The sequence below is a fragment of the Hyperolius riggenbachi genome, chromosome 5 (genome assembly GCF_040937935.1).
Source record: "Hyperolius riggenbachi isolate aHypRig1 chromosome 5, aHypRig1.pri, whole genome shotgun sequence".
In the NCBI taxonomy this organism is placed as follows: domain Eukaryota; kingdom Metazoa; phylum Chordata; class Amphibia; order Anura; family Hyperoliidae; genus Hyperolius; species Hyperolius riggenbachi.
This window is the reverse complement of record NC_090650.1, coordinates 228,446,237-228,472,748: the sequence shown is the minus strand read 5'-3', so window position 1 is coordinate 228,472,748 and position 26,512 is coordinate 228,446,237. Positions and strand designations below refer to the sequence as shown.

Genomic DNA, 26,512 nt, shown 5'->3' with positions numbered 1-26,512 from the left:
TTTGCGTTTTTCTGTGCAGAAAAAATTCGCATGGCAGAGCCATCAGAATTCGCATACCGCATACCACTATGCGAATCGCATACAATGTATTTAATAGGAAATTCGCATGCGGTTTGAGTATGTGAATTTTCATTTCATCGAATTCGCATAGAAACAATGGAAAAATCACACCAGCACTGCCATGGTTAATTTCGCATACATCGTCATCCATGCAAATTCGCATGCGAATTCGCATGAAAATTCGCATACACCCGCATGCGAAATTTGCATCCGCATGCGAATTTTTACCACGGCGATTCGCACCGCACAAGTGGAAATGCAGCCTGAGGCCTACAGAAATCTATCATCTGTAAGCTGCTTTGGTTTACGTTTTTCATAAATGCAGATGTGTAGGAGAACTTGTGTTTTCCAATGATCTTCAGCCTGCACATGTAAATTGGGCCTGGGCTTTTTCAGACTTAGGGCTGATGCACACCAAGAGCGCTTTTGAGCGCTTTTAAAAAACGCCATCGATTTGAAAAGCTCTTGGCTAATGTATTTGAATGGGATAGAGCACACCAGAACGATGAGCTTTTTTCCCAAACGCAAATGTTTCCCAAACAATGTTAAGTATAGGAAAGTGGAAAGTCGCTCTGAAAAGCACTAGATCACAGCGACTTTCAAAGCGTTTCTGTTACAGAAGCTGTTCAGCTACAGCTCTACTGTAACAAACAAAAAAATAAATAAATATATATATATATAACCGCTACACAAAAACACTCCAAAAATCGCTAGACATGAAGAGAAAAATCGGTGGGCACCTGCCTAGAATCTCCTAGAAAAATCACTTTAAAAGCGCTAAGCGTTTGCGATTACGCTAGCACTTTTTGGATTGCACTGGCCCTAATGCTTACCCCATTATAATGCATTATCTTTGCGACCTTCACAGTGAGGTTGGGGTGCTGTGGGATGAAGGGATGCAGTATGGTATTACACTGCAATCAGTGCTTTGCTGGTAAACGCAGCATTAACAGTGGAGGTAGCTCCTTTTCATTGACTGTATGCTTCATTATACCTAAGGCCTGGAACCCACTAGAGCGTTTAGGGAGCGCTTTCAATCGCTAGCTATTTCCCTAAACGCTCTGCCAATGTAAATGGATGGGACAGATTCCACTAGAGTGATTGTGATTAAGGAAATTGCAATCACAGGACATGCAGCATTTTGGGAGCGTTTCCATTCTAATGAATTGTATAGAAGCAGGGAAATAGCTCCCAAAATCGCTTGCAAAACGCTATCACAAATTGCTAACAATTGCGATAGCGCTTTCTAGTGGGTTCCAGGCCTGATGCAATGCGACCTTAATTTGCGGTACTACTTGAACTATTGCATTTCCAAAGTCACACTGTGAACGTGGCCCAAGCCCTGGAACCCACTAGGAATTGCTGCAGTGCTTTAAAATTGCTGCAGTGTTGCGTGCAGCGAATCCTAGGGCGATTGTGCTCGCGACAAACCAATGATTTGAAGTGCTGTACAGTAAACTGTACAGCCCTTCTGATTAGAAACGCTTAACATATTTTGTTTATTTGTAAAAACTATTATACTTATCAGGCGCCCTTCTTCCGTCCTTAGCCCCGCCCGTAAAGACCTAGGACCAGAGAAGCACCTGTGACCTCTTCCTTTAGGGGGCGTGGATATGGACGGAAGGAGGAAATAAAAAGACCCAATAAGTATAATAAGGTTTATTAAAAGCATAATTGCTCGGCCCCCCTAAAGCGCTGCAAAAACTATTTGAAAAGCAATTTGTGCAGCACTTATATACTTTGCATTGAGCGCTCAAAATGCTACATGCCCTGTGCTTGTGATTACCCCTAATCTCAATTATGAGTCCCCCCCCCACTTTCATTGGCAAAGTGTTTTTGGAAATTACCAGTGATTGTTATCAATCCCAAAACGCTGCCAAAATCACCCTAGTGGGTTTCTATCCTTCGGCTTAGAACCCATTAGGATTCACTTCAACTGCAAGCAATGTGTGCAATTCCTAGGTTGATTGGGATTGTGTTTCCCAGCTATTTGGAGTGCTGTACAGTAAACTGTACACTGCTTCAGATTAGCATTTTATTCTTTTTTTAAATAGACCTTATTATCGTACCAGGTTTCCCTGATATCTGGCTTCCGCCAGTAGCCTTGCCCCCTAGCAGAAGAGGTCATAGATGCTTGGTAAGTATAGCAATCTGTATTTCAAAACCAAACATTCAGCCCCAAATCACTGCAAAATCACTTGGGCCCTTTTCCACTAGCGGCGTTTGCGATGCTGAATCGCAAAATCGCAAACCGCTAGTGATTTTGAAATCGCTACGGTTTGCTTTTTAACATAGGAATCGCGGTAGGTAATTTCCACTCCCGCGATTCGTTTTTGACTCAAACGCGATCGCACCGCGGAGCGATCTTTGCCGCGATTTTGCTATGCAGTGCATAGCAAAATCGTGAATGCAATCGCCGGGAAGTTTCCTGCACTTGCGATTCAGCAATTGCTAGCGTTTAGCGCGAACGCTAGTGGAAAAGGTCCCAAAGCAATTTTTAAGCACTTCTATATATTGCACTGAGCAACAACGTGCCCAAAAAAATGTCCTGTGAATGCAATTAGCTTGCAATCGCACTAGTTGGTTCCGCAACACTTACGTACATTGGCAAAGCATTTTTGGATATGCTGGCGGTATAACAACTGCATTATAACCGTTACAGTAAGGGCCTGTACACACTGCTGCGCTTGCGCTGCGCTTTTCAAATCGCATGCGTTTTTTAATCGCAAGGTCTTTTGAAAAATAATGAAAATCGTGAAGACCAGTACAAACTGGCGCGATGCGCTTTTTCTATTCTCATAAAGGCTTGCGATTTTAAAAGCGCAGCAGTGTGTACAGGCCCTTAAACATACTTTTTATTGACTGTATACGACAATGCAATGCCTACTGTGAACCTAGCCTTAGGGCTGGTGCACACCAAAACCCGCTAGCAGATCTGCAAAATGCTAGCAGATTTTGAAACGCTTTTTGTTATTTTTCTATGGCGTTTTGCGGATTGCTGCAGCGGATTTCAGTATAGTAGATTTCATATATTGTTACAGTAAAGCTGTTACTGAACAGCTTCTGTAACAAAACCGCTGGCAAAACCGCTCTGAACAGGCGTTTTTCAGAGCGGTTTGCGTTTTTCCTATACTTAACATTGAGGCAGAAACGCACCCGCAATCCAAAAAATGCCTCACCCCGGCATTTTTCGTTTCTGAAAAACGCCTCCTGCTCTGGTGTGCACCACCCCATTGAGATACATTGACCAAGCGGATCCGCAGCCGCAAGCGGCTGCAGAAACGCTGAAGAAGCCGCTCGGTGTGCACCAGCCCTTAGAAGGTTTTACAGCATTTTGTCCTGCACCACCGAGTCCTTCTTTGGCTTGCTCTATACTGGCATCTCTGCACCAGGGGACTGAGCTTTGATTTGAAGTGTGTACTGTTTAAGGGCTGGAACCCATTAGAGCAATTTTCTGAGCGTTTAGGGAGCAATTCAAATCGCTAGCGATTTCCGTAAATGTTCAGCTAATGTTAATGGATGGGCCAAATTCCACTGGAGCAATTGCGACTACCAAATCACAAAACATGCAGCATTTTTAGTGTTTAGCGTTTCTGCAAAGTATATAAACACTGGCCGGTACTTATCCGTTAGCCGGGCACATCCTCTAGGTGGCGACAAAACTCCACCAGAGTTACATCTTTCCCTACTATCCATGTCGGCCTGGAGGGGGAATAGTAATTAGCGCCACCTGCCGGATGCGCCCGGCTAACGGATAAGTACCCACTGGCCTAATCGCTCATCAAAACCTACACAGATCGATTTTGCTAGCGTTTTGAAGTTACTGCACACTGTAAAAAAAAATAAAAATCAATTGAAAGGACCAATCAGAATTAAAAATGCTCATCTCTACACAATTGCTGGCAAAAACCTTACACTTTGTAAAATCGCTACCAAAAACCCTCATGAAATCGCTTACAAAACGCTCACACAAAACGCTACCGACTGCGATTAGCGATAGCGTTTCGTAGTGGGTTCCAGGCCTAAAACAGGTTCCGAATTGCAGTAGAGATAGTCAGATGCCACTTTCCTGAATTGCTGCACATTTAATGCAGCTTGTAAAGTAGTGGCGGTACTTATCCGTTAGCAGGGCGCATCCGGCAGGTGGCGCTAATTACTATTCCCACTCCAGGCCGACATGGATAGTAGGGAAAGATGTAACTCTGGTGGAGTTTTGTCGCCACCTAGAGGATGCGCCCGGCTAACGGATAAGTACCGGAGTGGCTACTGTAATCAGTTTATTTCCAAGTTACATACAATTTGTAACAAACTCAGACACTCAGCATCTCACTTATCTCAGTGACCTACAGCAACTGATCACAATTCATATTTTACAATTGATCTAAATCCTGATATGCACATTTTATAGTAGTCAGATATCTAGAAACAAAGCAAATTGAATAACATAACTATCAGCTTCCATTAATAATAATAAAAATCCTTCTTTGTTGACTGCTTAGACCCCTAAATGAATTAGGTAACTCTACAAGACAGGTGCGGATGATTATTGCGTATTCTGACTATGACTGACAGGATTAAGGGATGGTCATTTCATTTCTTTGTGAACTGTAATTCTGATAATGTTGCTTTGTACACCTCATTAGTCACTAATGTACGTAGACACAGTTTAGTTTATGAATGGATCATCAGTCGACTCTCCAGGACATACAGAGCTTTTTAGGCATTAGCTTCAATGAAACCGGAGGACATACTAAGTTTTTACATAGCATTTTTAGTAAATGGGCTTTTTAATCCTTTTTAGCCCCTTACACACTCCAGATGAGCTTGCTGGGCAATCCAGTAACTCAGGACATACTACCGTGTTTCCCCTAAAGTAAGACATCCCCTGAGAATAAAACCTAGCAGGAATTTCAAGAATGCATGAAATGTAAGACATCCCCCGAATTTAAGCCCTAGCAGCAGCCCAAATAACGCCACCAAGTCACGCTGAATACAAAGCCTGGATACAGGAGAGCAGCAGTATAATGTGAGGTCTACACAGTCTTATATGTCAGGCAATTTGTGTTTTTGTTGGAGCCAGCCCTTCTGAACTGTTGTGATAAGCATCACCAGCACTTCACCTCTTCCCAGGACACACACAGCTTATCTGCCTGCAAGAAATAAACTCTTACCCACATGATCAGCAGAATCAATTTCTTGTAATTGAGAGCCAATATCTGCAAACCACAAGCTCTGTGTATGTTGCACATGGCATACAGTACGTACATTTTGTATAGGAAAAATACCAGTGTGTTTGCCCAAAAATAAGACATCCTCTGAAAAAAAGCCCTAGCGCATCTTTTAGAGCAAAAATTAATATAAGACAGGGTCTTATTTTCGGGGAAACACGGTAGGGAAGACGGATAAGTATCCGTTAGCCGGGCGCATCCGGCAGGTGGCGCTGTTGATGTTAATTCCAATCATAATTACTTCACGTCAACCTGTGAATGTAAACCGCCGTATGCGCCCGGCTTAAACAGATCAAGCCGCCGGCTTGCTTCGTGAGTGTCTCGCTCTCCTCCCCCTCTTGCCCTCTCTCGTATGAGCCTTGGGGAGGGGACATGCGTGTCCCCCCAGAGTCGTTCGTCGCGGCATTGCGACGAACGACTCTGGGGGGACACGCATGTCCCCTCCCCAGTGTTCTATAGTAGAGAGGGCAAGAGGGGGAGAAGAGCGAGACACGAAGCAAGCCGGCGGCTTGATCTGTTTAAGCCGGGCGCATCCGGCGTTTACATTCACAGGTTGACGTGAAGTAATTATGATTGGAATTAACATCAACAGCGCCACCTGCCGGATGCGCCCGGCTAACGGATAAGTACCGGAAGACATAATTACATCTGTCACATAAAAAGGATTGTCAGTAGGAAAACTGCTCCATAACTTAAAATTAAACAATTGCTTCCCCAACAACATCCACAGTCTTAAAAGTGCCCACTAACGATACAATTTTTTATACAGCCTTACCATTTCTATGTAATTTTAGGGATTACCTAAAAAGCATCCAAAGTATAGCCACACAGTTTACCCTTCTACTACATGGATTTGGTAAGATTGTATAATACTGGGCACCTCTAGGAAGAAGCACATGTTGAGAACTATGTGCAGCATGTTCTGCAGAGGGAGCCAAAGATCTGAATATTACAATAAACCACATAGAAGTTATATATATATTTTTGTAATACTATATCCAAAATACCAATATTTACACCGTACACTTACTGAAATCACAATTTCTTAATGGAAAAAAAAATTGAAGACAACATAAAAAATGCAATGAAAATACATTTTAATATAACATCGGCAGTTTCTAGCAGATACTTCCCAGTACCCCCACGTGCTGTGCAGAGCATGACAGAGTTTTCTTGCTGCAAGACAGCAACAACAAATCACTTTCCATGCTAAGATATTCCATCCATTTGAGTGGAAATGAATCCCATTCTAGAAGCTGACCACCTGGCCCCTCATTAACCAGTAGCTGGTGTCTGTGCAGAAGCAGACCTGATGCCCATTGCAGTAATTAGCTTGTCTCCAGCTCTCAATTAAGAATGTTTTAGCTAGAGTAGGAAGCAATAAGCACACCTAATGATAGCGTGATGATATCTTCTAGGCGTAATTGCACTTGCTTGCGATATTTCCAGAAACACTCAAACTTTGACAGTAGCAAATATCCACAATTAGGTTAGAAAGACGGCGACCCCCAACAGAGAATCCAGTGTGCTGGGGTCCTGTAGAGGTGCTGAAGGTGAATCACTCTAGCACGTCAGCTCAGTCATGATTGACAGCACTGCATCTCCCCAACTCCAGACAGCGTTCACTTGTTTTGGGCTCTCTCTCCTAAAATTGAGCGCAAGTATGAAGAGCACACACTTTAATCTTAATTTAAAAAAAAAAAAGCCCCAGAGTGGCTTATGGCTAGGAGAGAGGGAGGGGGTGGAAGAGAAGTGGGAAAAGGGGGAGACAGGGGGTGGAGAGTGAAAAGAAGCAGAAGGGGAGGAGGGTGAGGGAGAAATGCAGAGGCAGCAGCAGCACAGGCATTGCTACAGCGGCTTCTAATCACTCCAGTCCCAGCCACCGAGCAAGGGAGAGCAGGCACCCCTCTCAGCAAGCAGGGCGGCCAGGAGTCTCTGTCACACCGGGGCACACTCACACACCAAGGCACACACAGGACATTCAACAAGGTAAGCAGGGGCACAGGCTGAGGGGCACACATGCCAGCCAGTCCTTACTATAGAGCAGAACAGCTGGGAGGCAACAGGAGAAGCAATCATGCGCTATTCTATAGTAAAATGATATATGAATCTATAAAAGCTGCATCCATTTACACCCAATCATTTATCTCAGCGAGAAAGCTCTTCTGCTGGGAAGAGAAAGTGACAGCTATGTAACAAAAAAAGCCTGTAATCTAATCTGTCATTCATTACAGTACATAATACGTATAGAACAGGTTCAGCACGTGTGTTATACTGGATCTGCCAGTGGTTCAGCAGTCTATGGCTAACAGAGAAGAATATGAAGGTGGGGGGGAGTAATGGAGATTTGCTAAAACTGAACGTCACTAACAGATCTCAGCAGAATAAAGCTGTGCATACTCGTTAAGGGATCTGCACATATTCATCTGGAATCCCTCCATTTGACCTAAATACTGTTCTTTTCATGTGTTCTTTGTCCAGGGCTGGGATTCTTGGATTATCTGGGTTCTGGGCGTTTCTTGCTTGATCTGAGTAGGTGATGAAGACTTGATAGTAGAGCAGAGGAAGGGGTTATTCAAAGGCAGCACCATCGCGGTGATCATTCATTCAGCACTTCTAGCTGCTAATAATTGATGGTGATTTCTGGTGCTGCTGCAGAGTGTATATACAGTGCTGGCTGTGGGAATGCCTGGCTGCGTTGCAGGCAGTGGCTATGCATATGCAACAGCTGGATGACATCTGGGGACTCGGCTCTGCTCCTGCAGCCATTTGCACAGCAGCCCACTATTGTCTCGTTGTGCAGTTTTTTTCTAGGACATATGACGATTCGTGCTGTATAATTATTACAAAGCTAGCGTGCCTGGGTGCTGCTGGGCAAAGGGGTGATTATTGATCAGTGTGGCTGATGTGAAAGGGGGGGATAGAATGACATGTGGGGTGAATGGCAATGAACCCCGAACGTATTCCTCTCTTGTTACATGATGGACACTGCAGTAAAAATGAATGAGACTTTACTGTAATTACTGATTCCTTTGTCTTTGATTCACGCATGCGCAGAAGCATGGGGCGTGGAGAGCTCAGCTTCTGCATGGATTTCTCTGGTCCTCTGTCAGCAGCATCTTTCTCACCAATGCATCCATGCAGCACTCTAGTGGAAGAGCACATTATAGATGCGCTTTTTTTATATATTGCTGAAACAGCACCCACCATTACACTGTAACTAGCCTGAATACAATTTTTAGGATGCTGATCTATCTATCATCATCAGTGCAAAGTAACCTGGAGCAAAAATCATGCAGTTGCTCTGGGCAACTAATCAGGTTTCAGCTGTTAAAATAAATGAAGTATTCTGATTGGTTGCTCTAGGCAGCAGCACGTTATTTCCTCCAGTATTCATTGCACTTGTGTTCATAAATCAAATCCACCCCACCCCCAAATCTGTCATCTGCCACTTTAAGAGAAAAAAGGGTGACATTTTATTAGACTTTCTACATCCACCTAAAGAGCTCAACGATTTCCTGGGTAGAAGTAAATATCCTGAATAAAACCAGGGTAAGCACGCATTAATCACTAAGATGGCTGTCAGTGGCAACAGAGAACCTAGATATGGCTGACACTTGCAGAGCACAATACCAACACTTTAATGAAATATGAATTGCTTTTGGATGATAGCACAAACCTGTAACCTCGCTTTCTCTAAATGGATCATTGAAATCTCTGGATGCAGCTGGCATCAAAGTGAATGCTCTGCAAAGCCACTTTTTTTTATTTTTTTCCCCCCATGATTGGATTGAATGATTTTGGACTTATTTTAAATGGGTTAATGGCTACCGTGTGTGTTTTAAGTGGTTGCATTTGCTGCTGCACCTTGTATTGTAGTAGCTGTTCTAAAATGAGCAATATTCTGAATACTAGTATGAGATTATGTACTATACATTTGTTTGATATCACTATATTTTTTTTTTAAATTAATTTCTTCAAATTAACCTGAATTCTCTGGATGAATAGGCTCCTCAAGAAAATAACACTGACTGTTGGACTTATTTTGTAAGAACAACGTGCAGTGGATTGTGACCCAGACAAATTTTCATATTTTTTTTTTTTTTTTTTTTTTTTTTTTTTTAAATCTTTATTTTATTAAAAAATGGCAGTTGCAATGTATTTATGAAATGTTTTGGAATCGATTTTATAAATAAGCTTTATTCTTTTTAATATCTATGTAAATGTCATTTAAAAATAGACTTCTATCCATGCACATCATAGTATAGTAAACATTAATGGAACAGAAATATCGTAAATACTCTCCCTTTCCCCTAAATCCTTAGCATGTGTTTACTAGCTTTGTGACTAAAGCGCAAGTGTCAGGACAGGAAGTGAGGTAATCCACCCCCTGGAATGCAGACCTCAAACCAACAAACGTTGATTCTGGTAATCCATTTAATGACTAACTGTACAGGGTTTATTGCAAACTTTCAAAAGGTTAAGTTTCTTCTTCAGGCATTATACAGAACTGCATCAGGATCGTGACACCCCCCCCCCCCCCTCCCTGGGAGGCACAGACACCAAACATGAAGACTGCTGGGGCATAAGTACAAATCGAGCACCCCCCTCCAGCAAACACTTACTTCCCATCTGCAACAGTTTTTTTTTTTTTTTTTTTTTTTTTTTTTGTCACCCTAAGAAAAAAAACCTCTCCACATGCATACACAAATCTTCCACCCATCTTTAAAAGATACCCGAAGTGACATGAGACGTGTATGTACAGTGCCTAGCACACAAATAACTAAGTTGTGTTCCTTCTTTTCTTTCTTTCTCTGTCTGTCTGAAAGAGTTAAATATCAGGTATGTAAGTGGCTGACTCAGACTGGAAGTGACTATAGTGTGATCCTCACTGATAAGAAATTCCAACTATAAAACACTTTCCTAGCAGAAAATGGCTTCCGAGAGCAAGAAAGAGATAAAAATGGGAATTTCTTATCAGGAAGGGTCACACTGTAGTCACTTCCTGTCTGAGTCATCCACGTACATACCTGATATTTAACTCTTCAGACAGAGAAAAAAAGGAGCACAGCATAGTTATTTGTGTGCTAGGCACTGTACATACACATGTCTATCTCATCATGTCACTTCGGGTATCCTTTAACAGTGGGCCTACCATGACACCAACTCCCCCAATCACTATAACACCCAAGCTCCCCCTCAAATCGGTGTGTGACATAAACAAATGCAGCTGCCATAAGACTAAAGTGCCCCCATTCCCTTCCCATATAGAATAGCACAGAGGTGTATTGGATTAGGCGTTTTCCTTCTCCCAGCATCAGCTCTTCCCTCTTAGAACGCTTTTACAAGGGATGCTTAAGACAGTGAATTCCCCACCTGTTAGCTACTCATGTGCACCACCACGTGCTTCTTAGTGCTCAACTGTGGTAGTGAAAAGGCCGTCCCTGTATTGAGTCACGTCTGAGCACGGCCACAGCTATGCTCAGACATGACGTCCCCTTTATTTATTTTTTCCCCGTTTTCTGGCTGAAGGCTGAGTTGCCCATCAAGAGCACAGTTCAGCCGTCTAAAGCTTGGTACGCACATCTAGTGATGGGCTCACAAGTAGTTACCTACTCGCATTTGTGATTCAAATGAGGCTCAATTTCCTCAGCTGTGTGCATGGGAGACGGGGTTAATTACCCAGAATCCCGTCGGCTTCTATGCGTCCCAAACGTCTTGCACTGCAAGACTCAATACTGACGCGACTTGAAGGAGGAAGTGCGCGGTATTGAGTCTTGCAACGCGTCCCATAGGCCGCGTGCAAGACGTTTGGGATGCTTAGAAGCTGACGGAATTCTGGGTAATTAACTCCCATGCACACAGCTGAGTTACTACTTGTGAGCCCCTCACTACACACATCCAATTTTGATTGAGCAATCAAGGACCGATCTTACCACTTCTGTGTAGTATAGGAGGTTGCTAATTTATTCATAGTATTAAAAATATCCACTACATGGAGGAGGTAAAATTGGTCAGTCATTGGCCTATCAAAATTGGATGTGTGTACAAGGCTTAAAATGGGCCTTGCGCTAAGTACACACATGAGATAAAAGTCCTTGGAAAATTTAAAGCTCAGACCAATTTTACCAGCTTCCATTTAGTATGAGGGCCAACAGATGTTGAATACTAAAGCTGGGTACACACAAGATAAATCTTTGAAAAGTGAAAGATCAAATCTGCAGATAATTCTTGGAAAAAAAATCACAAAAGAGCCAAATGAAAGATATTATTTCTTAATCTTTCAGATCCATCCTGGTGGATCTGATCTGCAGATGACTGCCTGTCAGACAAATAGAAAGGGTGGTCACTGTGGGGATACCACGGTCACCTGTAAAACAAGTAGAGACCAGGAGCCACATGGTGCAGTATTGTGGGGTATTAAATGTTAGATTGTAGTATTAGAGTATTTATACTCACAAAGGTGGGTTGCAGTCCCTGCAACCACCGTATATCGCCAATGGGAAAATAACTGTCCCCACTCAGTATTCCAGGTCCTACTGGAACTGGATGGTCGCATTCCTGGTTGGTCCTTCTTGGTTGTAGAAAATACCACACCCGGAAGGTGAACACCTCCAAAGAAGATGTAATGTATAGTACTGGGGGTGGAGGCGCCCAAAAATAGGTAATGTAATGAAACAAAAATATGGTGGAGGGAGGGTGTCTTTGCCACTCAATATGGAAGAACCCAAACCACGGGGTTAATGTAAAAAGATTAAAGTGGACCCAAATTAAAAATGCAAGATTGCAGAAATAAAATCTCTTTTCTAAATTATAATAAATAGCAGCCTTTTTTCAGCTGCATGATGACAAATATAAAATATTTTACATTTATTGGAGTAACCCCTCCCTTCCTTTTCATATTGCCGGGGCAGAATCCGGCAAACTGGTGGAGTAGGTGGTGTCTGGCAAAGGAGGATCTGCTAATGACTGCCACCTGTATAACCCCAGTTATGAAAACAGATGGATAAAAAACATGCACTGAAACGCTTGAAGGAGTGTTTATTTCTCTGTGTATGTATTAGTGGTGCAACTAAATATTTTGAATAAAAAAAAATGTTCGGTTTGGGTCCGCTTTAAATAATTAAGCACGATTAAAAGGTCAGCACGTTTCACGGGTCTCAGCCTGCTTCTTCCGGTCAATACATGGATGCCAGAAATCTTATTTCTGGTGTCTATGCTTGTGACCCCTATTTTTAAAGGCACTTGTATTGACCTGAAGAAGCAGGCTGAGACCCCGTAGAACGCGTTGTCCTTTTAATCGTGCTGAATAAATCATTTTATATTAACCCTGTGGTTTGGGTTCTTCCATCTTGAGTGGTAAAGACACTCTCCCACCATTTTTTTTTTTTTTTTTTTTTTTTTTTTAATTACATTACCTATTTTTGGGCGCCTCCACCCCCAGTCTGTTAAACAAGGTGTGTGTGTGTGTGTGTGTGTGTGTGTGTGTGTGTGTGTGTGTGTGTGTATAGATCTCTAGATATCATAGACTATGATAGCATTTTGCAGAAACTGATCTTTTGCATGTGTACAGCATATTTTGAAAGATCAGTCTCTTATGGTGGCCATACTTGGTACAATTTTTCATTTTTTTTCCATTAGATAATTTAGTTAGATTATTCCGTTAGATCAAATATAAAGATTTTTCCAGCATGTCCGCTCTGATTTTTCTCGAAAAAAACGGGATAATCGTTCGAATTTCTTGAGCGAAATAAAAATATTTTTAACTTTCATTCTATTCGACCATTTAGATTGAATAAACAGGATAATCAAATGTTTTTACTGGACCATGTATGGCCACCATTAGACCTCCCTGACAAACCTATGTGACAGATAAATTCCTCAGTTTGCAGATTTTTTATTTATTTATTTATTTTTTTAATTTGATGGGTGTACTCGGCTTGAGAATAGACTGGGCTCTCATACTACATGGAGGTGGGTGGTAAAATTGGTCTGTGACCTTTTCATTTTTCCAAAGACTTTTATCTTTTGTGTACTTAGCTTTAGTGCTGTCACTTACCTCTATCAGGCTCTGGAGCCTTCTTACATGTCAGGTGATTATTGTGCAATATGTGAGAAGGGTTGCATCTAACATAAAGAAGGAAGGTGTAGGAGGCCATAAACTTTCAATACACCACTGATGCATTACTCTGCATACATAGAGAGGGTTGGAGGCAGCAACAGGATTTGAGGTTGGAGGTGACTCCTGTATCAGAGAGAGAGATGGTAAGAAGCCACCACCAGCTGTGGGGCTGATTTCCTGGTACCTGCACTTGAGATTTCTGCATACAAACAATACAATTTTAATGACTGAAACAATTGTTCATGATCGGTTTTTGCCAGAAATATTGTTTGTACAAGCAGCCATCAAAACATGGATGACAAGCAATTGGCCATAGTTTAATTTTTCAGCTAATTGCTTTATCCCCCAGTTGCTGTAAGAAGCCTTCCTTTCTTCAAGGATGTCAAACTCCAGTCCTCACATTTTTGGTACAGCTCAAATGAATTGATGGGACTAAATCAGGAAAGGTGTGGAACCTGAAAAGGTGAGGTTTATTAGGTAGAACACATTTCTCCATTACTCAGTCCATCCTAAACACAAGCATGCAGGGCTGTGAAGTTGGTACAAAAAAACCTCACGCTCACCCAGGTACCCAAAATTGTATGGACTCATCGACTCTAACTCCACAATCCTGGCAGGGCTATGGAGTGGGTACAAAGATCATCAACTCCTTAGTTGATGAAGACTGTGACTCTGACTCCACAGCCCTGCTGGCATGGATATGGCCCTCGAGGCCTGAAGTTCTGACACCTGTGCATCTGCTAAGATTCCCCACCCCTGTTCTGCTCCCTTTGGTGCCTGTCTGTAGAACAGAGAGTAAGGGCTGGAACCCACAGGAGCGCTTTTGGCAGCGTTTTGGCAGCGCTGCGATACGCTAGCACTTTGCCAAAACGCTGGGCTAATGTTAATGGATGGGGCAACTTCCACAGGAGCGTTTGCGTTTCCCAGAAACGCAAACGTAGGACCTGCAGCATTTTGGGAGCGTTAGCGCTTCAATGTAAAGTATTGAAACGCTAGCGGAAACGCTCAGCAAAACCTAAACTGAGCGGTTTTGCTAGCGTTTTGCAGTTCAGCACACTGTAACAAAATGAAAAATAATTCGCAGGACCAATCAGGATAAAAACACAAAACGCTGAGCAAAAAAATACAATGTTGCAAAACGCGACCGAAAACGCGCATGAATCCGCTTGCTCAGACAAAACGCTAGCGGTAGCGTTTGCTGATTTCAGTGGGTTCCAGGCCTTAGGGGAAAACTGCAAGCTGTGATAACAGACTGCAGTAAGGCAAAACCTCTCTAGTCTTTCACCACTCTATCTAGAATAAGGGCCAGTGCACACCAAAAACCTCTAGCAGATCTGCAAAACGCTAGAGGTTTTTGAAGCAGATTTCAGAGCGATTCTAGGCATGTTTAGAGACATTTTCTAAACATGCCTAGCGTCTTTTGGAGAGTTTTTGTGTAACAGATTACAAATATTATTACAGTAAAGCTGTTACTGAACAGCTTCTGTAACAAAAATGCCTTTTTTTTGGGGGGGGGGGGGGGCGCCCACTTTCCTATACTTTAACATTGAGGCAAAAACGCCTCAGACTTCTCAAAAAATGCATCAGTCTCTGAGTTTGCATTTGTGGAAAAAACTACCTGCTCTGGTGTGCACCATCCCATTCACTTTCATTAGCCAAGCGGCTTTTCCCCTGCAAGCTTTTTTAAAAAAACGCGTCAGAACCGCTCTGGTGTGCACCAGCCCTAAAACAGAATACACCTGATTGTCACTAGACAGTTATTTTATTGTAAAATGGATTATAGCTCATTTGATGTTCTTGCTTCCAAACATTTTGAGAACAGGACATCCTTTAGACACACCCCTTACAGACTGCTAGTCACAAAGTATTCACAAGCAAAGGGCTTTGTTTCATAATCCAAACCATACTTCTTATTTCTAACATTACTACTTTTCCTAACAATAAACAATATATCCGTTTTAGAGGAGGGGAATAAAGTTTGGAGTCTCAAACTTTTTTTTTTTCCTTTTCCCCCTTGTTTTAGGCCTCTTTTCCACTAAGACATTGCGTTAGATGCGACGTTAAGGTCGCATAACGTGCCCCTAACACAACGCATGGTGGTGTTGAAGTTGGACGTCAGATTGAGCCGCGTTATGCGGCTCTTGATGCGTCCGTGATGCGTACTTTTTGCTACTTGCGGACCATGTGGTCCCGCCAGCCAATCGCCGCACAAAGCGGCCGCTCCAGGAAGTAAACACTGCACGTCACATAGTGCAGTGCATATTAATTAGTCATGTGGCTGGCCGAAATAGCGGACTCTCCCCTCCTCCTCTAACATTACTGAGCATGTGCAAACAGTCTAACGTGGCTTAGCTGTGTATAACGTACTGCATGCAGTACTTTCACTTAACGTCCAGCGTTGCAATGTAACGCAACGTGGGCACTGTGAACAGCCCATTGATTTTTCATTACTGTGAGTTGGGCTGCGTTACAGGCTGCTCTAACGTGCGCCTGTAACGTCTTACTGTGAAAGCAGCCTAAAAGTAGAGAAATACTTATATTTACCGAGTTCTGTATGATAGTACTTTCACTGTTGTGAAAAAGGGCCTCATCGGTACCAGACCTTAGTCATAGAATCAACTGATTTCAGATTTTCCCAGCCTCCAAAGCAGAATATTCTCTGCAGACATTTGTGAGTGTTTTCACATCCTGCTATAAATTATGATTATTATGCTTTCTGTGCAGCATTGTTTACTTCCTGGTGGTGGGTTAGCATTCCTTTTTTTTTTATCCAAGAACTTTTCATATTTTAAGCTTTTATGGCACATTAGCTACGCATTGCAATATTTGCCATGCTGAATGAACTGGGTGTCTGAGTGTAATGTTCATGTGAGGGCTCCGGTTACAGATGACTTGAATGCCATTATCTTCCCCACCCATGAACTGTCACTGCTGCTTTTACATCTTTGGGTTATGAGAGTGGTCAGTGATGGGGCTCGGGTCCTGAAGAGTGGCGAATCATTTAACTTGAAGTAACTCCTGCTCATGATTGTTCCTTGCAAGCACATATGGTAATCTCTAACCAAAGGGGCGTGTGAAGAAATGGCATTGTATAGTTTATGGACCTCTTATGAAGCTAGATGTCAGTTAAGGTATGTACAGAGGTCTGCTATGCTGCAGCAAAGGGAACCAACGTGTCGGATAACTTTGCACTTGTTAATTAAACTGAAATGGGAACTTGATTTTTCTTTAAAAAATATATTTCTAATTGTGATCAAGACTATACTTGTCAGAGCTTTAGCATGTGCTGTCTTTTTTGTGAGGCTACCTTGCTTTCTAGCAAGTCTGACAATCACATTTACCTGGCTGCAACTGGCGCTTTTTCTGACTCTAAACAGCTAAAGTCTGCCAGTTAGGCCACTAGGAACCCACTAGAGTGGATTTTTCTTTTCTTAGCATTTAGAGAGCGCTTCCAATCGTTAGCGATTTCCTTCTGCCAATGTAAATGGATGGGCAACCTCGGGGGACATCCTGTACACACACTAGTCTCAGCAGAAATGGCTGCCCTGGCTGAATACAGTCTAGCATTTGTGAAAGTGTGTTTTTTTTTTTTTTTTTTTTTTTTTTTTTAGATGGTCCCTCCAGTGAATGCTGTACTTTGGTAATCTGACACTGAAAAAAGTGAGCATCACGTATACACTATGAATTAACAATCTGTTCTTGACAAAAAAAAAACAAACTGAACTTTGCAAAACAATTAAAGTTGGTGTGGTGTTGCTCAGCTTTAAAGCTCTTGTGATCATGTGACAGAAAGTTGACAATATTGCAATGCACATGACAGCTAATGAAGAGGTCAGCATATGTTCCTTCCAAGTAGCAGTAGAAAAATTATTAGCTAGTAGGTCTTAAACTATGCAGTTTTACTATTCCCTTGGTCTATCAGTATGTATAATTCCAATGGAAAAGTGAGGGGGGAGGCTGGTGATTGTTCATAATGTTGAAAGTATGTGATGTTCATAATCTGAAAATATCATGGTCTTTGCCAAGTTGTATACAAAATATCCTACAACTACAGTAGTGAAGTCAGTGTACATGCCAGATACTGCATTGAAAGGTATTTGCAGCACTCCTCATTTTCTTTATCCTAAATAATAAAGCTCCTGTAGCTGCGTCCTCCTCTGTCCCTCTGTCTGGGCCTGCCAAGTTGTATACAAAATATCCTACAACTACAGTAGTGAAGTCAGTGTACATGCCAGATACTGCATTGAAAGGTATTTGCAGCACTCCTCATTTTCTTTATCCTAAATAATAAAGCTCCTGTAGCTGCGTCCTCCTCTGTCCCTCTGTCTGGGCCTGCCAAGTTGTATACAAAATATCCTACAACTACAGTAGTGAAGTCAGTGTACATGCCAGATACTGCATTGAAAGGTATTTGCAGCACTCCTCATTTTCTTTATCCTAAAAAATAAAGCTCCTGTAGCTGCGTCCTCCTCTGTCCCTCTGTCTGGGCCTGGCGTGCATGTTCGTGCAAGGGGGGGGGGGGGGGGCAGGGCAGGGGTACATTGAAGCAAATCTGACAGACTTCTTTAGACAGTTTTGTTGCTGCAGGGCTATGGTAATTCATGTGACCAGCCAGGAAAGGGGGTTGAAGTGAACCTCCGGACTGAAAATCTACTCAGCAGAACTGAAAAGGCTTGGTGTTAAGTTTTACAGCATCAGAGCTTTGTTTTTCTTACCAAAGCAGCATTTTTAGGTGCATTTTTAGCTAAGCTCCACCCATCAAAGAACTGCCCGGGCTTTTTTTCCCTGATGCTGTGCAAAGCATGATGGGATTTCCTATGTTGTTCACGTTGCCTAGCAACTGGGAGGGGTGATCAGCACACAGGACCGTTGGAACTGTGTCTCATGCTCCCTGTCATTGCCTTTTAACCAAAAAGATGGCTGCCCTCATGAAATCAAACATTTGCCTGTTCTTTTAAAACAGGGTGGGTAACATATTATATTACCTATCTATTTTAATTAACATAACTAATGTAACTTAATGACTATGTTTGTTTAGGCTGAAGTTCCTCTTTAAGGGTAGTGATGGGCTCACGGGTAGAAAACTATGCGAATCTGTGATTCTAATGAGGCTTAATTTGTCAGGTGTGGGCATGGGGGGCAGGGGGTTAATTACAGAGATGTCTGAGCGCTTCTATGCTTATCACATGGGACGCGTTCCACGACTAAATGCCTCGCACTTCCGCCTTCGCACTTTTTCCTGCGCCATTAGGACCCATTCACACTTGAGCTTTTTGCTGGCAATTTCGACAAAACACTCAAACGCTAGCGCTTTTCAAAGTGCTAGGGTAATAAGTATATGGGCCTGTTCTCATTTGGACAATTTGCGCAAATAGCCCAAAAATGCTAAATGCAAATGCGTAGCCTGCACCATTTTAATGCGATTTTCCGGCGATCGCATTTTAGTGCTATAGAAGCGCAAAACTCAATCGCTAAAAAATCGCCGGGTGTGAATGGTGATTTTTTAGCGTTAATTGCCAAACGCCAGAGCAAAATCGCTAGCGTTTTGCGATCAGCAAGTGTGAATGGGTCCTAAAAGAGAATCTGTACTCTAAAATTCTTACAATAAAAAGCATTCCATTCTATTTATTATGTTCTCCTGGGCTCCTCTGTACTGTTTCTGCCACTCCCTGCTGCCGTACTGGCTTGTAATTGCCAGTTTTAGGCAGTGTTTACAAACAAAAGACATGGCTGCTAACCAGAGTGTGATGGGCTGAGAGGAGCTCAGTTTGTTACCCGCATAGAGCCTGCAGGGGGCGTGGAGAGGGGGTGTGTATAGCTTCTATCCTATTGCTGGGGATACACGGTACTGTGTATCGACCAGCTGATGCAGCCAGCTGATATTCAGCTGGCCCGATCAAGCCGCTCGACCCGCGCCCGCTCGATTCCTGGCGGCGGACAATGGCAGGGAATCGAGCGGCTGATAAGGACCGCCGACGGGGACGAGCGCGAATCGATACGCGTGGGGACGTGGCTGGAGTTGATCCGGTGATTAATCGGCCGCCGGATCGACCCGTCTATGCCCAGCATACCAGCACATTCCTGCCCGAGCCCGACAAAGCCATCAGAGGAAAGATTAGATTATATAACAGAGATAATACAGCCACTGTGCAACTAGGAAAGGCTGCAGTAAGACAGACCACATTAGAACAGGTATAGGAACTTATAGGATAGAAGAAATAAGGCTGAAAATTTTGTTACAGTCTCTTTAAGCTTTCTTTGAAATATGCTTATCAAACTATCATGTGAAATGTCATTTCAGAGATTCCTGTTTCAGTGGCATATTACAGTATTCTTTACACCAGTTTAATATATTTGGTATGGAGTTTGTTGATCTTAGGATTGATTGCAGTTACCTGGGTATAGAACCTCTGTTCATGGAACTTACAATGAATAATTCTCATGCTGAAAATGCTTCTGGAGTCAGCATAGAGCATAGAGCTTAGTCTTGAGTAATGCAAGTTGCAACCAAGGATAGATGTCTATGTGCCACATGCTACAGCAAAGGTCTGTGAGCTGACATGGGCCACTGCTGCTGTTGACCAAGGCAGATATACCAGAGCAGAAACCTCATTAGATAATTTTAGGAGAGATAATGCTATATGTGCTTGCAGTTTATACACCTGTTAGAAATTTCATGGATGTAACTGAAAATGGTGAAACCCATTAATTAGAATGGGTGTAGACCTACATTTGGTCATGTAGTACATGCTATTGGTCCTTCCTGCTTAGTTGCTTAGATTAGATGATTCACTGAAAAACTTTTTTTTTTTTTTTGTGACGTTTTTATAAAAAGGTCACTGAATAAAGGTTGCCTGGTTGCATTGTTGATGGAAGGTGAAAGTAAATTTTTATGTACAACCATTTTGTATTTTTATAAGCAATGTATTTTCAAGTACCCATAGTACCCTTTCAATAAGGCATGATATAGGTGTTGGTATATCGTGTTGCTGCTGTTGTAGCAGCTTGTTCTTTCTATAACCAAAAAAAAAACAAAAACACATTTTTCACTTGTGTGTTGTGGAATACTGAGTATCTCATTGAAGTCATAGGTGATATGTGGTTGCTACACTGGTCTGATCTCAGTGAATGCTAGGTTCTTTCCTAATTCATGAAGGGATTGTTGTGACAGGCTGGTGTATAAATATACAAATAAAATAAAAACTACCAGTAAGTGCAAACATTCCCACTTCTATATGTTCTTTGGTGTTACCACCATCAAATAAATCTGATGTTTCAGGCATTAATTAGTCCATTCTAAATTAAAGGGAAGTCGAACTTGTGTGGCCAAGTCTTCTTCATGGGAGCAGCCACCCTTCACTAGTCTCAGCAACTTTAAAGGGACACTGTAGGGGGGTTGGGGGAAAATGAGTTGAAGTTACCCGGGGCTTCTAATGGTCCCCCGCAGGCATCCTGTGCCCGCGCAGCCACTCACCGATGCTCCGGCCCCGCCTCCAACTCACTTCTGGAATTTCAGACTTTAAAGTCTGAAAACCACTGCACCTGTGTTGCCGTGTCCTCGCTTCCCCTGATGTCACCAGGAGCACACGGTGCAGGCACAGACCATACTGGGCCTGCGCAGTATGCTCCTGGTGACACCAGCGGGAGCGAGGACACTGCATGCAGGCGCAGTGGTTTTTCAGACTTTAAAGTCTGAAATTCTAGAAGTGAACCGGCGGGGCCGGAGCATTGGGGAGTGGCTGCGCGGGCACAGGATGTCTGTGGGGGACCATTAGAAGCCCCGGGTAACTTCAACTCATTTTACACACACACACACACACACACACACACACACACACACACACACACACACACACACACACACACACACACACACACACACACACACACACACACACACACACACACACACACACACACACACACACACACACACACACACACACACACACACACACACACACACACACACACACACACACACACACACACACACACACACACCCCTTTTTAAAGCAAACCTAAATACGGCGAACTTAAAGGACAACTGTAACGAGTGGGATATGGTGGCTGCCGTATTTTTCTTTTAGGCTGCTTTCACAGTGGTACGTTACAGGCTAACGTTAGAGCAGCCTGTAATGCAGCCCAACTCACAGCAATGAAAAATCAATGGGCTGTTCACAGTGCCCACGTTGCGTTAGTGTAACGCTGGACATTACTGGAAAGTGCTGCATGCTGTGCGTTAGACTGCTTGCACATGCGCATGTTATGTTGGAGGAGGAGAGAGTCCGCTAGTGCCCCTAGCCACATGGCTAATTAACCCTCCTGGCGGTTTGTCAAAATCCGCCAGGGGGCAGCAAATACGTTTAAAAAAAAAAAAAATGTCTTCATGTAGCGAGACCTCGCTACATGATAGCCGCTGCTCAGCGGCATCCCCTAGCCCCTCCGATTGCCGCCGGCGATCTGAGATCAAGAGATCCCGTTCAAAGAACGGGATCTCCTGAAGGGCTTCCCCTGTCGCCATGGCGACGGGGCGGGATGATGTCATCGACGTCGTGACGTCAAAGGGGACTCCGATCCACCCCACAGCGCTGCCTGGCACTGATTGGCCAGGCAGCGCACGGGGTCGGGGGGCGGCTGCGGCGACGCGTATAGCGGCGGATCGGCGGGTAGCGGCGGCGATCGGGCACTGCACGCAGCTAGCAAAGTGCTAGCTGCGTGCAGCAAAAAAAAAATTATGCAAATCGGCCCAGCGGGGCCTGAGCGGTGCCTCCCGGCGGCATAGCCTGTGCTCAGCACGGGCTTACCGCCAGGGAGGTTAATAATCACTGCACTGTGTGACATGCAGTGTTAACTTCCTGCAGCGGCTGCTCTGTGCGACGATTGGCTGGCGGGACCACGTGATGCGGAGCACGTGGTCTCCGCAGTCCATAGCACAAAAAAGGCGCAGCAAGAGCTGCATGACGCGGCTCTAGGTAGCGTCATCCAACACCACCAGGCTTTGCGTTTGGGGCTACGTGAAGGTTGCATAACGTGCCCCTAACGCAACGTCCTGATGTGAGAGGCCTAAAATGATGCCTGGCATCCCTGCAGATCTATTTTCTTGCTGTAGTGTCTGAATCGCACCAGAAACATGCAGCTAATCTTTTCATATCTGACAATAATGTCATAAATGTCGGATCTACTGCATGCTTATTCAGGGCATCACCGGCGTACCTACCGGGGATGCGACCCCCTCAGCCGCAGGGGGGCCCGGGGCTGCTCTGGGGCCCGCTCACTGTGCGTGAGGGGAGTGCTGCTCTGGACCCCCCAGCAAGGTGCTCAACTGGCCGCAGCGTCTAATAGACGCTGCGCCAGTTCATTCCCCGCAGCTCCGCTCCAGCAGCCTGCATAGTCGCAGGCAGAGCAGGGCTACGGCAAGATGGCCGCCAAAGAAGCCCTGTACTAGAGACTATTTGTGTCTCTAGTACAGAGCTTCGGCAGCCATCTTGCCGTAGCCCTGCACTCTGCCTGTCAGCGCTGGAGATGTGCTGCAGGAGGACTCGGGGAGCTGCGAGCCAGATGCCGGGAGAGGAGAAGACTTCTGTCAGGTAAGTGAATATTGTTTGTTTTTCACAGGTGCATTTTTTTTTTCTAGTGTCTGCTGCCTACATTGTGATTTTCAGGTGTCTGCTGCCCACATTATGATTTTCTGGTCACTGCTGCCCACATTGCGATTTTCAGGTGTCTGCTGCCCACATTGCGATTTTCTGGTGTCTGCTGCCCACATTACGATTTTCAGGTGTCTGCTGCCCACATTGCGATTTTCAGGTGTCTGCTGCCCACATTGTGATTTTCTGGTGTCTGCTGCCCACATTGTGATTTTCTGGTGTCTGCTGCCCACATTGTGATTTTCTGGTGTCTGCTGCCCACATTGTGATTTTCTGGTGTCTGCTGCCCACATTGTGATTTTCTGGTGTCTGCTGCCCACATTAGGATTTTCTGGTGTATGCTGCCCACATTAGGATTTTCTGGTGACTGCTGCCCACATTGCGATTTTCTGGTGACTGCTGCCCACATTGCGATTTTCTGGTGACTGCTGCCCACATTGCGATTTTCTGGTGACTGCTGCCCACATTGCGATTTTCTGGTGACTGCTGCCCACATTGCGATTTTCTGGTGACTGCTGCCCACATTGCGATTTTCTGGTGACTGCTGCCCACATTAGGATTTTCTGGTGACTGACTGCTGCCCACATTAGGATTTTCTGGTGACCGCTGCCCACATTACGATATTCTGGTGAACGCTGCCCACATTACGATTGTCTGGTGAATGCTGTCCACGTTACAATTTTCTGGTGACTGCTGCTCACGTTACGATTTTCTGGTGACTGGTGCCCACATTACGATTTTCTGGTGAACTCTGCCCACATTACGATTTTCTGGCCCACATTACGATTGTCTGGTAAAATGCTGCCCACTTTACAATTAATTTACAGTGAAACACTGCCCCATTACGATTATTTGGCACCTATGGGGGGGGGGGGGGCCCATCCAAATATTCGCAGGGGGGGCCCAGTGATTTCTAGTTACGCCCCTGCAGGGCATATAGGTGAAAGTATTAGAGGCAATGGATCAGCAAGATAGCCAGCCAACTGGTATTGTTTGAAAAAAAAAAATATATGGTAACCTCCCAAAAAATCTCTCGCTTTAAGAATCGCGTTGGTTAAAAGTAACCACTGTCATGAAACCAATATATACTTATGTGACTTCTCTGCAATGGAAGTAGCCATATTCTGTTTTCTGCAAGGGCTTACTTTTTCATCATGCTGTGCCTATGCTCGTGGACTCTGCATGCACAGTTTGTTACTGGTGGTCTTGAGCTCCCACAGTACTCCTGTGAGATAGAATTTGTTTTCTGCCTAGGCAAATTTCTCTGATGGTATACTCTGCGCTGATGAAACATACAATTTTATGGGAAATTATTATTGGTGTGTAACATGATATGAACTTGAGGGGAGGAGGCATCCCAAAATGGCTTAGAGAACGGGATAAGCTAAAATATGATAGACAAAAAAACCTTACCTCCTAAGAAGGGAAAAAAACTTGTCAGGTAATAGAATTTATTATGGTTCAGACACTAGTAAGATAATGCTTTTACAGAACAGTCTGCTTCTTCAAATCAATAATGGGGTCTTATAGTCAAAAATGTGTGAGCAAGGAGTGCATTGCTTGCAAGTTTCTGACTATAAGACCCTGTTAATGATCTGAAGAAGCAGACTGGGTTCTGCGAAATGCAGTATACTACTAGTATCTGAACCGTAATAAATTCTATCACCTCACACAGGCTTTTCTAAGAGGTTATTTATCCATTATATTTCAGCTTATATCATAATCTAAACTATTTTGGGGTGCCTCCTGCCCTCCAGTTACAACCCCTGCATAGTGGGGGAGAGTTTTTATTATCTAGTTCCTTTGAAGTTTTACCAGACCCCCCTCGTTGTATGTGTTGCCCATTGGACCTGTGATCTGAATACCCGAGTGAGGACGGGAATAATTCCTCACTTGCGTTTTTATGCCGTGGTTGCTGGTTTTGCAACCTGTGTTTTTGAGTATTACACATTTGATAGCTATATACACAGGTGAATCATTCTAACTATAGTACACCGTGAGGGCCCATTCACACTAGAAGCGCTTTTCTGAGCATTTTGCGATTGATTCGTGTTTTTTAAAATCATGGAAAAATTACCACAAGTGAATGGGAAGGCCTATGGATTCCTCAGGAGCCCAACATGACCCTTAACATGATATGAAAAATGTTTATGTAAGGATATGTAAAATGCTGGAGATGGGTGTTTAACTCTGCTGTGCTGGCACTAGGGTACAGTATGTGATTCTGATTGTCTTCCATGTTAAGAGCCTTAACATGCTAGTTTTTAGCTGCTGACACTTATGTGATGTGTGGATGCTGCGGTGTTTCCTGTGCAAGGCACACTGGGACTGATATGTTCACACAGGTGAAATACAAGCTGTAGCAACATGAAACAGTTGCACAGAGCAACTAATCCATCAGCTGAGACCTGATTGATTCTTTCTGGCTTTTGTTCATCTATTGCTCCTGACTTGGTAAATTGGCCTCCGAATTTGTGCAGCCTGATATCTTGTAGATTTAGGGTCCTTTCACACTGTTAAAGTTGCATTGCAGAATGATTCTGCATGTCAACTCACTGCCCATACAATTCTATGGACCTGTTTACATCTAACTCCATGCATACTTTTAATTACCATCTATGTTCCGTCTCTATTGCGGTTCACACACATTATAATGCCTGTGTAATGCAACAAGCACAGTGTGAATCCAGCCTTATGCTAGGTACACACGAGATTTTTTGGCAGATTTACTGCCAAAACTATTATTTCAGACGTGTCCAATTTTGATTTCCGAATTCCCCCCCCCCCCCCCCCCCCCATAGTAGTGAACAGAAAATGGATTGGAAATCAGATCGGACATGTTGTAAATAATTTAATCTGGCAGTAAATCTGCCAGAAAGTCTCGTGTAGCAGTCTTAAGCGAGTCAGCAAGGCCTTTCTAAAGCTGGCATGGAAGGAAGTGCATGTAGATCAGAATATTTCCTATCTGATCATTGCTTGTTTTTGTAAACCAAATCTTCAGATAACAGCTTGGCTCCTTGTATGAATAAGTGTTGCTATAGAAACCATATTGAACATGTGCAGTGACACAAAAATGAGAGAAGAGGAACTGCTTTGCCGATTTGTGGCATTTTACTGTGAAATGTAAGGGCTCTTTTTTACACATGTTCTAATTTATTTGTCAAAATAGCACTAACATGTCCCTGTTGTAAAACGATTACATGTCCAATGTAGAACCATGCTGTTCGAAGAATATTCTTCCCTTTTTATTTATTTTTAAATTATGGTCTACTCTCCCTTTTTATAACCTGATACAACGCTGCCTGAGCAAGAAACCTGCACAATTTAGTTTATCACCTAATCCACCCATATTAGCTGAATTGGGGGGACTGTAGTCTCATGTCTAGAGATACCTTTAGGCTTGGTTCACACCACTGTGTAATGTATGTGTTCATGTGTGTGAACTGCAAGGA

At 43.6% G+C, this 26,512-nt stretch overlaps 1 protein-coding gene across 1 annotated transcript in view; it reads left to right on the top strand.

The window, feature by feature from the left end:
• The first annotated feature begins 7,099 nt into the window (after positions 1 to 7,099).
• Positions 7,100 to 26,512, top strand: part of BASP1 (brain abundant membrane attached signal protein 1) — a 111,280-nt gene continuing 91,867 nt past the window's right edge. Inside the window, exon 1 of the mRNA XM_068236719.1 lies at positions 7,100 to 7,277. The gene's annotated coding sequence lies outside the window, so the exon portion shown is untranslated. The remainder of the gene's footprint in view (positions 7,278 to 26,512) is intronic.